The sequence below is a fragment of the Haemaphysalis longicornis genome, unplaced genomic scaffold (assembly GCF_048455015.1).
Source record: "Haemaphysalis longicornis isolate Haplotype H1 unplaced genomic scaffold, Haemaphysalis longicornis Haplotype H1 scaffold_7, whole genome shotgun sequence".
Lineage (NCBI taxonomy): Eukaryota > Metazoa > Arthropoda > Arachnida > Ixodida > Ixodidae > Haemaphysalis > Haemaphysalis longicornis.
In genome coordinates this window covers 185,116,255-185,131,035 of record NW_027526422.1, presented here as the reverse complement: position 1 = coordinate 185,131,035, position 14,781 = coordinate 185,116,255, and the positions used below count along the sequence as shown (strand labels likewise).

The following is a 14,781-nucleotide window of genomic DNA, read 5'->3' as shown; positions in this document are numbered from 1 at the left end:
GTGTTTTGAAAGAATTAGCTTTTTGTGTGTTTATCCTTTGTTCTGTAAATATGTTTATGTATAACTATACTGAAACATATTTCGTATTCTGCTGTGTATACTTTAAAGGCCATCCGCGTTTAAGATTGCAGTTCTTCTCTCTCGTGCTTACCGCATTTTTCTGCTGTTTGTGTAGACTACGTGTATTTAAAATCTTCAAGCCCAGCTGCTATGGTCTCGGGAAGAGACTGGCAGTATTGTAAATAAATTTAAATAAATAAAGGTCGAAGTTCTTTTCGACAAGTGCGGTGCTTTTACTGCAGGACGCACTAAGGCTGCGATTTGACTCTGGGTGGGAAAAATGTTAGGCTGCCTTTTACGTCTCTGTCACCAAGCTTAAAACACCTCATAATCATTGGGCGCACATAGTTTCTCTGAGGTGCAGGGCGTTCGAGATGCACCTGATGCTGATTGGAACCGCACTTTAAGTAGGAAGATCTTTGTTTTTCGTCATGGTAGTATGTTGAGCCCTAGCCTGGCAATTGGGATTTATTTCACGGTATGTTTTCTTTATATTTTTGTGTTCGTCTCCGCTTTTGTTCTTTATCGTGGGCTGTCAGTCTTAAAATCATTTGAACATTCGTTCTTTCCAGCTATCAATAGTGTGTCTCCAACCCAAATAAAAAGCTATATGTAGTACGCCATTTAAAGTGCCGTATCCCACAGCGCAGTTGAAATAATTTCGCTGATACAGTATAGTGCCTTTTCCATTTGAAAACAAAACTAAAGGAAGGACGAGCCACTGAGTCCCTTTCTAAGGGCACAGTAAAGTAAGCGTTCACCTTGACGCAGCGCAGACCTACAGCCTTGGTGTATTACCGTTCAAAACACTTTATGAAAAACTAAGCCCCGAAGCCCTGCTGTTTAACAAATACGTATCCTTTCTTGGTTTAATCTCGCGCTTTTATTTTTTTATTTAGAAATTTTTATTGTCTCTTTATTTATTTATTTATTTATTTATTTATTTATTTATTTATTTATTTATTTATTTATTTATTTATTTATTTATTTATTACTTCAAACGAAAACACGTGGTCCAAGCAGGACGGGCAATCACGAATCACAATTAGCCAAATGGCGAACAACGCTTCATCACGAACGCAATAAATACCAGTAAGCCCAATGAGAAGATATATGCAGTGCTACATAGTGAAACATATACAATGCGACAAGTATACATGCTATGCTAGGCGTCACGCTCTGACAGGGAGTTTCACTGAGACATCGTGTGTGGAAAACAAGAAAATTTATAGGCATGTTTTTGGAAAATATGGTTTTGAAAAGTTTGGTTGGTGATGTCGTGTATGTCTGGTTGACAAAGGGGTTAAATTTAATGGGCGGTCAATCGCAAATTTATGGTTAAGAAATGAACTCAGGAAGTCCAAAAGGCGACGCCTTCTTCTCTACAGAAATAGTGGAATGTTGATCGCTGGCATTAGTTCCGATAGAGAGTCCGTGCGAAGAAATTTAGAATGCATAAAGCGGGCCGCTTTCCTCTAATTTCTTTCCAATATATCGATGTTACATTTTGTGTACGGATCCCTTAATATGCATGCGTGTTCTAAGTTTGATCGAATGAAGTATTGATAACAGAGACGTTTTACATTTGGTGGTGATTTGCGAAGCTTGTGTCTTAAGAAACGTAACTTTCTCAAAACAGACGCACACATGTTTTTAATGTGTGACTTCCAGGACAGATTAGCAGTGAATGTTACACCTAAATATTTCAGGGTATTGACCTGTATAACTGTAAATGAACCAATGGAATAAGAATACTGAAAGGAAGATGTTTTTTTTAGTTATAAACATGAAAACTGCTTTTTCTGCATTTACAATCATACCCCAATTGTTGCACCCTTTGTATAGGTAGTCCAGAATTTTTTAGCTTTATTTGAATATGTGTGTTATTAACTTCACGAATATAACAGAGTCATCTGCCAACAATGGAAGCTTGCAGGCTGGCTCAATTACATCGACAAAATCATTTATGTAACAGAAAAATAGCACGTGTCCCAATATACTGCATTGGGGTACAACTGACGTGATTGGCAAAACACTCGAATTGTGACCCTCGATGGCGACCTACTGCACCCGATTTTTCAAGTATTCAGCTACCCATGTGACAAATACCTTCGGAAAGCTACTTTGTTAAAATTTTCGATCACTTTTTTATAAGGAGTTCTAGCAAAGGTCTTAGAAAAGGCTAAAAAATGGTGTCTGAATGTTATTATCGAAAGCGCCGACAAACTCATCCCTAACGGTAACAAGGTGCGTCACGGTCGAATACTTTCTTGTAAAGCCGTGCAGAAAATGTGTTATTATAGAGTGTGTTTCTAGAAATTATGCAATCTGTTTCGCTATAATGTGTTCTATTGACACTTCCCAGCCATCGGACACACCAACTATGTTTATTGGGAGAGCGCCTTTTGCTTCACGGACCGTAAACATGTGCCAAATATACAGTAATGCATTCATTTTAGCTCTTGCTTTTTACCTGGCCGAATTCTTTCTACTTCATGGCCGTTCTTGTTGTCAGACAATTTAAGTGTCGTTTAACGAGAGCTCGAAAATTTAGCGTTTCGAACTCTTGATGCCAAAGCACGGAAATGAGAGTTGTAACTTCTGTATTGTAATTGTGGTTGTGCGGGTAAATTGAGGATCATGCGGGTGTTTTCCGAGCAGTTATTTTCCAGTGGATAGAACTGGCTATTCGCGAAACAGAAACCAGGACAGCTGTGCTCCACTGGCAGTTGTTCTTGTAAATTAGATATCGGCCAGTTCTTTTGTATGTATTTTTCTGCTACATTTTATGGTCTGTCCTATCTACGCGCTGACTTTATTTGAATTCTGATGGACGTTATCAGAGAATTCCGACCTTTTGTGACACGAGACACCTTAATTTCCATTTTCGCTACTACCGGGCCTTCAAGTCAAATGTGTCAATCATGTATGTTTCTAGGTTGGCAATGTCAACGACCTCTTCGAATCCACTGCTAATGGGGAAGAATAAATCTGCCAATGAAATGTCAACCATTTTTGTAGCCAGACACCAGATGAAAGAACATATTCGGAGTTGGGCTTTTCTATAAAAAAAGCTATTTCTCTGGCGACCACACATCCCTTAGAAGATCATTACCAATTGTGGCCTGTGATGTAAAAAATGATTCGATTGCACAAAGGCTGCCCTGAAAAAGCCTGGTAAGCGCTTCTTAAACTTTGAGCGCTTGCCGTTTTTTTACCGAAGTAGAAAATGTGGGAAATTGTAGGGCGATTCTTTTCTTTTTCTCTTATGAAACGAAGACAGTGGTACCTACGGAGTGGTACCTACGGAGTGTAGAAGGTCAAGTGCACTTCCTAGCTCTGATACTACAAAACTATATTTCAATCACTTCGATACTCTTATGCTTTGCGGGTTAGGCAGCAGGATGTGAATCGATTTTTGTATCGCTGGAGCCAGGAATTGCTTTCCACTCTCATAGGCACTGTCACGGTTTCTGGGGGTGCTGTTGAGAATACTCGGTGGCCGGCTGTGGTGAATAAACTAACCCATCGACGCCACAGATTACCAGTGATTGGGGGGGGGGGGTGCTGTCGTCTGATGGACGGCTTTCGCAGACAGGAGCGCACATCATAGATGAAGTAAGGAACAGGCACGAGGACACAAAACATACGAGACTGGAAACTCAAAATAGTACAGCCACAAGATGTCAAACGTTGCAGAAATGGTAGAGATGAGGAGAGTAAAGGCCAATGTTATGGAGTAAAGAAGTTAAGTAAAACAGAAACAGTTCAACACCTATGTGAGACGGAAGGGTCTTTTATTATCACAGACCAGGCCGCAGATGCGGCGCGGTCTCGTACTCAAAGTGGGCTACCTTCTAAGTGTTGATCCGGTTCAGGCCAGGTATTTCGGAGAGGAAGGCGAATATTCAGGAAGCCGGGACCACCTTGCAGTCCTCAAAGTCTCTGGTCGCCGTTGAAGATGCAGGCACGAAGAAATGCCACGGTGACATCACAACATTGCAAAGATACTACATGGTCTTGTCTTGAGCGGGCGTTTCATAGCCGCACCGAATCGGAAGAAGAAAAACAAAAAGAAGAGCGCCCGCCGAAGTCTTGCTGCCCCTTTTTAATTCGTCTGCCACCTGGCGCTCTTAGTTTCAGTGGCCTTTGTGAGACCGCCTGCTTTTTGTGGTGCCTGCTGAGGAGTGGGGTATACTTTGGGAGCTATTTGCCGGCGTGCTGGCTTTGCAATACAATAATGCGAGGATTTTGATCCCAACAAAGGGCGAAGTATTCGTAATACACGCCACAATTCTCCACGCAACCACAAGATTCCGAAAGCCTCTCGGGAGAAAGAAGGGACATCCGCATTTCTCAACCGCAGTCAACATAATAAGACGTGCACAGGGTGGTTGACGATCTACAATAGTTACAGATGCTGTACGCGGGTGTCTGTGACCGCCCATAAGGGTGCTGGTTCCTTTTTGAGGGAACTTGGCTTAGGAGCTGGACATTTAAGGCGATGAAAGCCGGAACGACTTCGTTTTTGTTTGTACGCTCGGTACAGCAAACACCACCACCGTCTACAGCCGACAATTCCGACCACACTTTTGGGTGGCCAGCTTACCGTTGCTGACGCTGGGTGGTTTGCCTTCTATAAATGTCACCGCTTCAGTTATGAAATTGTCATTAAGGAAGATGAGCGCCAGCTTTCCATGCGGTTCATGTCTCCTCTGCACGTTGTGTCTAACTTGAACTGTTTCTCTGGCAACTTCAGAGACGAGATGTCACGAGGTCGGTCCGCCCAGGTTATTTTCACCTGTGTCTAAACGTTTGTTTGTAATAACAAGGCTGTTGTCGGTTTCCCCCTGAATGAAGTTTTTGACAGACAATTCCCCAGTGGATTCTTCCTAAACTAGGTCTTCCTGCATAATACCCTTCAGTATAAGTGCGTTGCGGAACCACCCTCGGTTAGTCAGACACTCCCCCGCAGCCTCTGGCATCCGTTCGTCTAGGGTCTTCAGTTCCGGACGACTTGTTCCCCCGGTCAGTTATTCATCCAGAACAAAGCCCTCTGTCACAATCACTGTGCTCTACGTGTCTTGACTTACAACGACCGCATCATCGTCTGCAGCCGAGTCATCGAAGAGGGGCATCTAGATACCTTGTTTCTCAATCATGACCGACCATGGTTAATCTCCATCATTGGAATTATAAGGTCGTCCGGCGTCCTAGCTCCGGGTATACATTGCCGTGGATGAGCCTTTACATCCCCTTTCTATATAAAGGCGTGTTACTGTTCGCGTGCAGTAGGGAGCAGCCACCTTGGTCTTAGCTACCGGCCAGTGCCGCATTGAGCCGCCCATAAAGAAGACAGAGTTTGTTTCCCCGGTGAGATTTTCTCACTTAGTAAGTGCTTTCGAACAGTCACTGAGTGCGTACGTATGGAGCAAAAACAGTTATAATTTAGCGTGAAAATGTAACCGCTACCACAGCAAAATCTTCCACTCCGACGTCGTCATAGGGGATTTTCCTGTCCTTGTTATCCCCATTGATCTGGCAACGGGTTATGGTAATCCAAGTGCGCTACCGCCAGGCGCGATTCGATATTTGCTTTACGTCACTGTGCTCTGGGGCAATTATTGAGTGTCAGATATCGAGTATTCCTATCCTAAATAGTGGAGACTCTTCTATCTATGTGCCACATCGCCCACAAAAAAAGAACGACCTACCACAGCCATTTTGTTAGACTCCCGAAACTTGTAGCAGTGCACTTGGCTATAGAAACGCCATGTAGATTTCTGTGTACCACTGAAGCTTGGACCTTGTTTTTTTTCCTGACTTATGTTTGTCATGGGAGTACGGATGCCAACAAAGATTATCGTCATCGCACAGGTGGCAGGTGCCCTGATTAGGTAGGTTTATATTACCCGAACAAAGAGTTTCGCCATTTAAGACAGAACCACATACGAATTTTGTCGCGCTTTACATCGGTATCCAGAGAAACTATTAACTATCTGCTTGTTTACTCGCAGAAACAGTTCAAACCATGCACTCTGCACGCGCCAATCAGACTGGGTGCGGGGGTCACCAACCCACCAAGGGAAATCTCATTTCCATGTCTGTAGCAACAAAACCCCAGATGGCCATAGCTGCCGGCTCCCAAATGAAAGAGCACAGCCTGAAAGCGGAGCTTACACCGCCTATGACGTGCCGCTTTAGCAAAGTTAGTCCAATGTTAGCGCCCTTCTTTGGGCGCAGCAATATGATAGCATACACGACTGGTTACTTCTCTTAGTACTTGTACGAGAGTATTTAAAAATAGTTAGGTAATCTAAGTAAGCAGACCTGCGTTTATAGCCTAACCTTAATTCTGATGTCCTTGATGCTCTTGAAAAGCGGGGAGAAAATATTGAAAACCAACCTGCACCTGCACCATGGATGATTGCAGAAACCTAAACGAGAGGTGTCTTATGACCGATTTTTAAATTATAAGGGAACAGATAAGTGGTCTTTATTCACACAAGGTTCTCAAGACGTTAAACGCAGAAAAATATCTTAAAGGCAGTGAATTTACTTGCTCTCGTTCAACCGAAATTGCTTCCGGATGGCCCGCCCTAGGTGAATATGACGAGAATACAATATCCAAAAGCTATTTTTCGGCCACGGGTCATTTGTTCGGCCAACCAGCAGGCGTCATGGCCCGCACTAGTTAGGGTTTGTTTAAGAGAAATACAAAAAGAAAGGATTTATCACTAGCAGCAACATTACACATTAAATAATTTTATTTAAAATTAGGCATAAACTTTTATTTAATAGAAAAACTTGGGGTTTATGAATAGAAGTAACATCGATAGATGCGTATAGCAAAAACGCCCGTGTTTTTGAGATTCGGTACACGTTAAAGATCCCCAGATGGTATAAATTATTCCGGAGCCCTATACTACCGCACGCCTCATCACCTGTGCAGCTTCGGTGCGTTAAACATAAAACAATAACTTAAATAGGAAGCAACATTGTGCATCGATGTTTTATAAGTCGTTTTATGAAGTCCAGCCTGCTTTGTCGGGGTGCTTTGCCTATTTAACATCAGGTGTGAAGTGTCTAATTTTTTTTAGAAAAATATGGCTGATTTTATACACAAAAAACCTGACTTTTAGCAACATCGAAAATATTAAGAAAGCAGTTTTATCCATGGGGTGAAAACACCCGTCGTTGCCAGCAGCCAATAGCCCCCAAAAGTAAAATGCCTGCCAAACAAGGAACCAAACAAGACAACACAGTACCAGGGAAGGTACTAATCTCCATTAGTACCTTCCAGTGCGCTAATCTCGATACAAAAGAACCGGACATTCGTGGTACAATAGCACATGCTGACGCACATTGAATGAGAAAGCATTATAGCTTCTAAGGTGACACTTTCCGAGTAAACCTGGTATTTGCCCGCGGATTCTGTGAATCTACTATATTATAGAAGAATAGCACTTTATCCTAGTAGGCAGGTTATAATTGTCGTCAGAAGATACCGTGTCAGTCAGGGCTTTTGGCGAATTACGGTAACCTAAATTTTCAGATTATTTAAAGTGCAGGAAAAAGGAACTACAATGCACGGTACCGGCCTTAGTTTAATTGTATTTAAGAAACAATGGGCGTGAAATAGGCACGTGCACTCGTGCTGTGCAAATTCCCCTTGTTGTGTCCCTACTGTTTTGCAAGATTTACCACGTCCAAGCTCTATGATCAGCTAGCAAATATTTGTGTGTTCTATGTTGATATTTTCAAGTACACGTATGGCTGCTCATGTGCTTTGAATGCGGACGAATAATGCATTCTTTAGGCGAAACTTTATTGCCACATCGCGCGTCTGCCATGCCGTTTAAATGAAACTTCCAATCTTCAGAACAGAAGCTTCTCCTTACGCACTTAAGAAAGGTCTCGAGGCCGGTTACATGCCACTCAAGATAAGTTTCCAACAACGCTCTCAGCTGTGCTCAGGCAGTGAGGGCCGAATAAAAAATTCTCACTTTCTGCGAAGCCACCATGCCTACCCAGACTCTCCACGTACCTACTCTGATTGATTGGGCAGTGAAGATGCCACCTTCAGGGTGACTTTTATGGTGGATTAAAAATTCCCGTTGAATTTATAGAATTGCAGTGAAACTATATAAAATGACTTCAGTGCTCCCTAATCTTCCTTTGTGCGCAGGACTGCCAGCTCTAATTAAAAGCCAATGTACTCACGTACAAAGTTGACGAGGTACGATGCAGGCTCTCAGGCAGAAAAGGACGGCCTACTTTCCCCACAAAAATGGAGCCATATATGTGCACAATAGCTTGGCTTCAAGTACAGGTATACTATAAAATTTATTCACTGTCTGTCAGTCACAGGGTTTAGGAAGGGATGTCGCGTATCGTGTTCTCGTCTGGCAAATAAAAAACACTGCAGGTGAGTTTCTGCCTGTCTATCGGAGAGAAGCTGCCTGCGGTAATTAGTTTAGCATTTTTTATCACGAAACGATGCAGATTCAATTATACGTCCCTGGTCGACTAGCGTTACGACGTGCGGAATGTTTCTTAAAACAAAAACAAAACAAATGAGTTACCTATTTCACTCGATTTTAAATAGCGAAACGGGAACATATAGGGCGAGAGAACGAAATCACCGCAGTGTTTTCTATGTCTTATGAACTAGTTGTAGAACCGGCAGGCGCAAGAGTAGAAAAAACAATCTTGCGACGTCTCCCAGTGTCATCCGTTTGAAATGACTTCCCTTATAAGGTCCACTACGGGAAACCTTCGTCTCCCTAGCATAGAAATAGACACGCCAAGAGAGAAAGAGGATGTGAGAGATGGGGATAAATGGGGCCTGCTTTGACAGAAAAAACTGCATGACCAGCGTAGCTTTGACAAGAACGAGGTTACTAGAGAGAGACCGGGATTGTTTTTTAAAGCGTGTAATTGCGACTATGCACCGTTTAAGAACAACACATGTATAGAACACGAGGGTGCTTGAAGGCTGTTGGCAGTAATGGCGCCACCTTGAGCAATGCTTTGTGGAACTCAAGAAGTTGGACAAGTGATTCGTATGACGTGAATCAGAATTGTAAAAAAATGGCTATAAATCACGAAAAATACTAAAAGTATGACCTAGCAAAAATAATTTGCTTTAAAGGAGTGGGGTAACCAGGTGTACGCAAGTATTCTACATCACCGCTCTTATGCGACATTCCACTGATCGAGGGTCGGGATGTTAATTTCTGATTCCCAATGCCATTAGGATTTTTCTGGCTTTGTGCGTTAGCACGCATCTAGTATCTAAACGTCTTGGGGCGGGATGGATGCAGACAAAACTACGCCTCTAAAAGAAACGTAATTGTTGGACGTTGCGCCTCATTGCAAGAGCGAAGCCAATCTGGTCGCTAGCATGGCAGCTGTGAATAAGTCCTGAATAACCTTGGACAGGGTGTACTCACTACCCTTAGCCCGGTATTCTGCATGCAATCCAGAGATAACGATTAACGGCGCGTATCCATTACTGGGAGATTGAAGCATTGTGACGGATTGCCGACTTTGAAACAAGTACTACGTATCTTAAACATAGGTCACCTCTATTAAACAGATATGAAGAGGACATTGCAACCCATCCAAACAGCATCGGTCGATGCAGGAGCAGCTATCGAAAGTGATAATACGTGCGGTAAAGGCGTATGGAGTGTTTAGCAATGTGGTAAAGAGGTCTTTCGTCTCGCTACATGGAGGATTTGAAGTCGGAGGTTAGGAAAACATCGAGGAGAAAGTTTAAAATAAAACAATAAAATTAAAATAATAAAATAAAATTAAGCGCACATCGGTAACCTTGCGCGAGATCGTCAGTTTTGGTCAAGACTGTCTAAGGTCCAAGCTTTCGCCGAGGTAACTTTTGAGATTCTTCCACGCGCGGAAATAGTAGATACGCAAAGTTAGAAGCCCCCTGTGTAAACGGCAGTCGTGTGGTAGGGGTTGTAGCAGTCTGTGTCAGAGCCTGTTGCAGCCTTGCGCTTCCCGTTCGGTAATTTTTCACTGTGATGTTGTCGTTCGATGTTCTAGAGCAGCATTCCATATAAGGTAAGGGTTAATTTTTCGACTTAACAGAACGACAATAGTTCAGTTGTTTTTCAGATGTATTGCTACAGAAAGTTCATTGTCATGTGCTCGTGTTCCGGTTGAATACTGTGGACTTCCTCTCTACGGCACGCAAAACAACTCACGTTCACCGTAGTTTTGCAAAGAGTTCTTTACTCATATGATGACAGTCGTGACCCAAAAGCTGTAACCGAGTCCGTGTTCGAACATACGCGCGTACACCAAAAACACAGTGCCTTTCAACTCCATTCACTCAAGCACCAGACTGCCACCGCAGTAGAGATGTAATATTTCTCTATCACTTTACTGTATATGCCAAACCGCGCTCCCGCAATATGGCACACCCTCGCACCTCCGGCGACTTCACTCGGCTACAGTGCTGTTACTCTCCTCCTTCTGAGGCTACTTTGTGAGGCTACGCCACGTGAAGAAGGCCTAACAATGGTGTAAAGAGGTTGCTGGAGAGCTTTTGAGCAGGAGCAGTGAGCCATCCCAACATCTGTATACCCCACTGTCTACCGCGCTGAGCGTGGGTGCCTTAATAGAGACTGTCTATGGAGTCCTAGTGCGTATCAAACCAAGACAACTGTCTAGGGTAGGGCCCCTGGCTACCCTCTAGGGCTGCGCTATCGGCCCACACGGGGACTGAGCACTGCCTGGGTGGGGCGACATGCCACTCTGGTGCTGTCGCCACCATATGGGCGATCGCCGGAACACGTTCCCGTTCTCCCGGCTAGGGAAATTCTTCGCGTGGCCAGATTGGTTGAGACAACGCCCTGGTCACGAATCTCCTCTGCTCCGCGCTGCAATAATAGTTCCGCGATGACAAGCCCAAGACAAGTCAATGCCCTCGTTTCTTGCGCAGTCCCAAAGCCAGGAGTTAACTGCCAGCTCTGTGCCAACAGATGCCTCTCTGCCAGGGCCACAGCCATATATGTGTGGGGAAAAAACGATAACAAATTAAAAACTAGTTTTCAAGCAGGATAACATTAAAAAACGCATACCGAGCCCGTCCGGTGATATTTCTTGAGATGCGACTAATCTGCAGTGAGGTAACCGTTTTCTGAAATCAATGCATTGAGGTGACATCGTGAGCAGGTTTTGAGAGCGGAAGTTCTGCTAGACATTTGTGATGCAGCATGTAAAAATTATCTTTTTTTCAGTGTTAACACAAAAATTCATCGGGCACCTAAATCTGTTCGTGATTTAAACCCTAAAGCCAGCGAATATCGAAGAGTTCTTCATTTCCGCATGCTGTCGGCGGTGCCGTCACGTTCCCCTCTCACGCGGAACGCCTACTGACAATTCTTGCTAAATCCAACCGGCGTGACGCGCTGCCGGTGTAGTTACCAAAGTTGCCTGCGGCTCTGGAAATTTGCAATCAAACCTCACTCAACTCATTTATTTTAATATACATTTCTTTTCCGTATTTTCTTTTTGCGGCGTCCGTAATTTGTTTTTTTTAATGAATCATTGCGAAATCACCATCGTTTGATTTGTTTATTCTTTCTTGAAATGCATGAAAACCGTTTTTTCCCAATCCCCTTCAAATTTATGGGTACTTACACATCTAGCCGCAACTCCTCGAAAAGCTCAGTAGACCCCCAACCATAGAGCAGGCCCCGGTCGTCCAACACGGCCCCAACTAGAGCCTCCTCATACCTCCAAAGGCCAGTACGATCCCAGACCGTGGGAAGAGGTTCCGGGTTCGCACTTGAAGCGATTGCTGTGAGGCAGGCCCAGGCTTGTCTCAAGTCTAGTTTTTAAATCACGCTTCGCACAGCCACGTTGGGGCGCAATGAAACTTCAACTGATGATTCCGCAGCGCTCGCGGTTACTCCGGGGTAAATCCGCGTTAGACCTATCAGTTGTAGGTACTATACTACCTCACCCTGATGTCGTGGCGATGCGTGCGAACCCTACCAGCCATCATTTTTTTATTTGAGCGGGTAATCCTCCTTTCTGGTTCCCCAATCACCTGTTCGACATTGCTTCTTGAAACGTCATAATCATTGAGAAAGCTAATGTACACAGGACAAACCAGCTCGTGACACTACAGCGATTGCAATTTATTCTCGAGCGCCGTTTTTCCGCACATTAATTTGGCGTGGTCCTTCCCATTTAGCTGGGCAGGCTGCGGTAAATCCGTGCGCTGCAATGCTGATTGGGTGCGTCTCATTAGCACAATACCATCAATGCTGCAAACAAGCTCACTACGGCCTTTGCTATACTGCTCAGCTTGCTCTATGACGCTACACCGAAAATTAAAGATCAAGAAGTTAATTTCCAACAGATCCGAAACTGTTGGGCATCCTTCCGATGGGTTTCTGAAGCCATGTATCGCTTACAAAAAAGCGCTGTCGGAGCGTATCTGCATAGTGCGATAGCGAAGGTGTCGCGTTCAGCAGTGCGGTTTCCGATTCGAAACCAACCTTGTTTTCAATGTTCTCTTAAAGTGGTGTCAAATTCGTCGCGTATTTGCTCAATACTTGTCGCGAAAGCCAGCCAGGCAAAGACGCCCAGTTCATCATCATCATCACCATCAGCCTATGTACGCCCACTGCAAGGCAAAGGCCTTTCCCAATGTTCTCCAATTACCTCGGTGCGACTCTTGAAAACAACCCGAGAAGGATCTGCTTGCAAAATTTCATGCATTGTCAGTAATCACGTCCGAGGGGAAGCCGAAGCGAGTCATGGTATCTAACGGCTTCTCTACGACACGGTGAAATGATAGCATCCCAAGTTGAAACACTTCGAAAGATTCAGCAAGATTGCCGGGTATAACCAGAAAGAAGGGGTTTTCTCGCTTGGACTGTGGGAGTGGTCCCATCATGTCGAAAGTTGCATTCTGCAAAACTAGCTGCTTTTTACGAGCGTCGTCAAACCTACAAGTTTTCCGGTGCGCGGATTCTCTACTTCGAAAATAGGGAAAACGCAGTAAGCTCAGTACGTCTTCCCTCATGCTTGGCAGGATGGGGACACGCTATACATCTCGTAAGTCTGATTGGCGCTGCCACGGCCTGCCAACCCTGAGTAGTGAATGTACAAGAACCGTTTTCGCACCATTTTTGAAGTAACGACTTGGACGGGGGTGAAACCGCCTCTTCATTGTTTTGTTGAGGGATATAGCTAAGTAATATTATATTTTCTCTAAGAAAATATGTGTCAAACACATCAGCGTGAACGGTACAAGCTACGCCACTAGGCAGCCTGGTCAGCACTCCCTGGCATACACCATCTGCTTTCTGACCCTAAATAGGCTTTCTCACTCACCAACTCCCTCAGCGACACATTCGCTTCTGCCTATCTTCTCGCAGGGCGAGAAATCGCCGCTGCGAGGTCCAGCCTTTCTTTTTCTGTACGGCCGGCCTCGAACCTTCTGCCGGACTCCTGCCTACCCTTGTCGCGGCAGCGCGCACGGCGGATGATACCGCTTAGCTGAGCGCGCGAGCTGCCGCACCCCCTCCTCAGATGGGAGCAAACTTTCTCGGAACCTTCGGCGCTGATCATCGGGGACTAAAAATAATGTCACGATCGCTACGACAGACGCGCTAGTAATACCTGACAGGTACTCTCCTGCGCATTAGATGTTAGTTGCCCCTTGTAGTTGTTGCCCGTATATTATTGCGTTCGCGAAATGAAACTGAGGGAGTTCTGGCTCGCAATGATAGCCGTTCTTCCACATGTCGAGCACATTACCCTCATTCAAAGGAAATAATCTCCATAGAACAACTGGATCAAACAATCCAGGCAGGTAAACAGAACGCTGCCTGCGCATTGTGATATCAAAAGCGAGCGTGAATCACAGCAATCCCTCTGCTTTTCACGACCCCGCTGGTAAGCTTAAGTGTGCCTTGGAGGCCCTAACCAGGATTTCTCTTCTGGCCAGTCCTCGCAGATTTCGTCGCCATTAAGAAAAACTGACGAGCCTGTGTCGACGAAAGCCAAACGCTCGTGACGAACTTATTGCACAAGCATTAGCGCGACCAAAAAAATTCACGCCCTTAGTTCAGGTAACCTTATGTATGCAAAGCAAAAGCTTTGTCTAGTCTGGTTGAGTCTTGGTTTTGCTGGGTAACCTTTGATGTAGCTGTATTGCTGACCACGGCTAAAGCCATTTGGTCCCGTAAAACGCTCACAGATAGACGCCCGGCCTCATTTTCATTCTCGGCGATCGCGGCGTTCCTCTTTCACGGCGAACGCGGCGCAAGGCGTGTCACGTTGGCGGAGACGACCATTGGGAGCATTTGTTGGACGCTGCGCGAGTGGATGGGGGCCGATACGCTGATCGGTCGCAATTCACGTGGCTGCCTGTGCTCATGGTTGAACTGAACGAATGAAAAGGAGGCCTTGCAGGCATTGCCGAATGCTGGTCCCGCTGCTGACGCGAAGCCGTAAAAGGGAGTGTCAAAAGGAGGACTTGCGCGTTCGCGGCGAAACCACTGGACAAAAGTAGAAAAACTTTTCTTTAAAAAGGATTATTTGCCTTGAGCCATAGATGCGGAGGAACAATACCGTCGGCGCCACCTGGACGATGAGAGGCCCTCTTGTATTCCCTTGGTCTGGCGACCCTTTCCGCTTCCCACCGTCAAAAATGAGCAACCGCTTTTCACTGCT

The 14,781-nt window shown here is 44.9% G+C and overlaps 1 protein-coding gene across 2 annotated transcripts in view; it reads right to left on the bottom strand.

Annotated features, from left to right (window-relative positions):
- Positions 1-8,387, bottom strand: part of LOC144145627 (vitamin D 25-hydroxylase-like) — a 52,498-nt gene extending 44,111 nt beyond the window's left edge. The window contains exon 1 of one of the 2 annotated variants that reach the window (XM_077677299.1): positions 8,288-8,387. The gene's annotated coding sequence lies outside the window, so the exon portion shown is untranslated. Of the gene's footprint in view, positions 1-8,283 lie in introns of both variants that reach the window. The other variant, XM_077677298.1, reaches the window with a different exon arrangement.
- Positions 8,388-14,781: the final 6,394 nt, after the last annotated feature.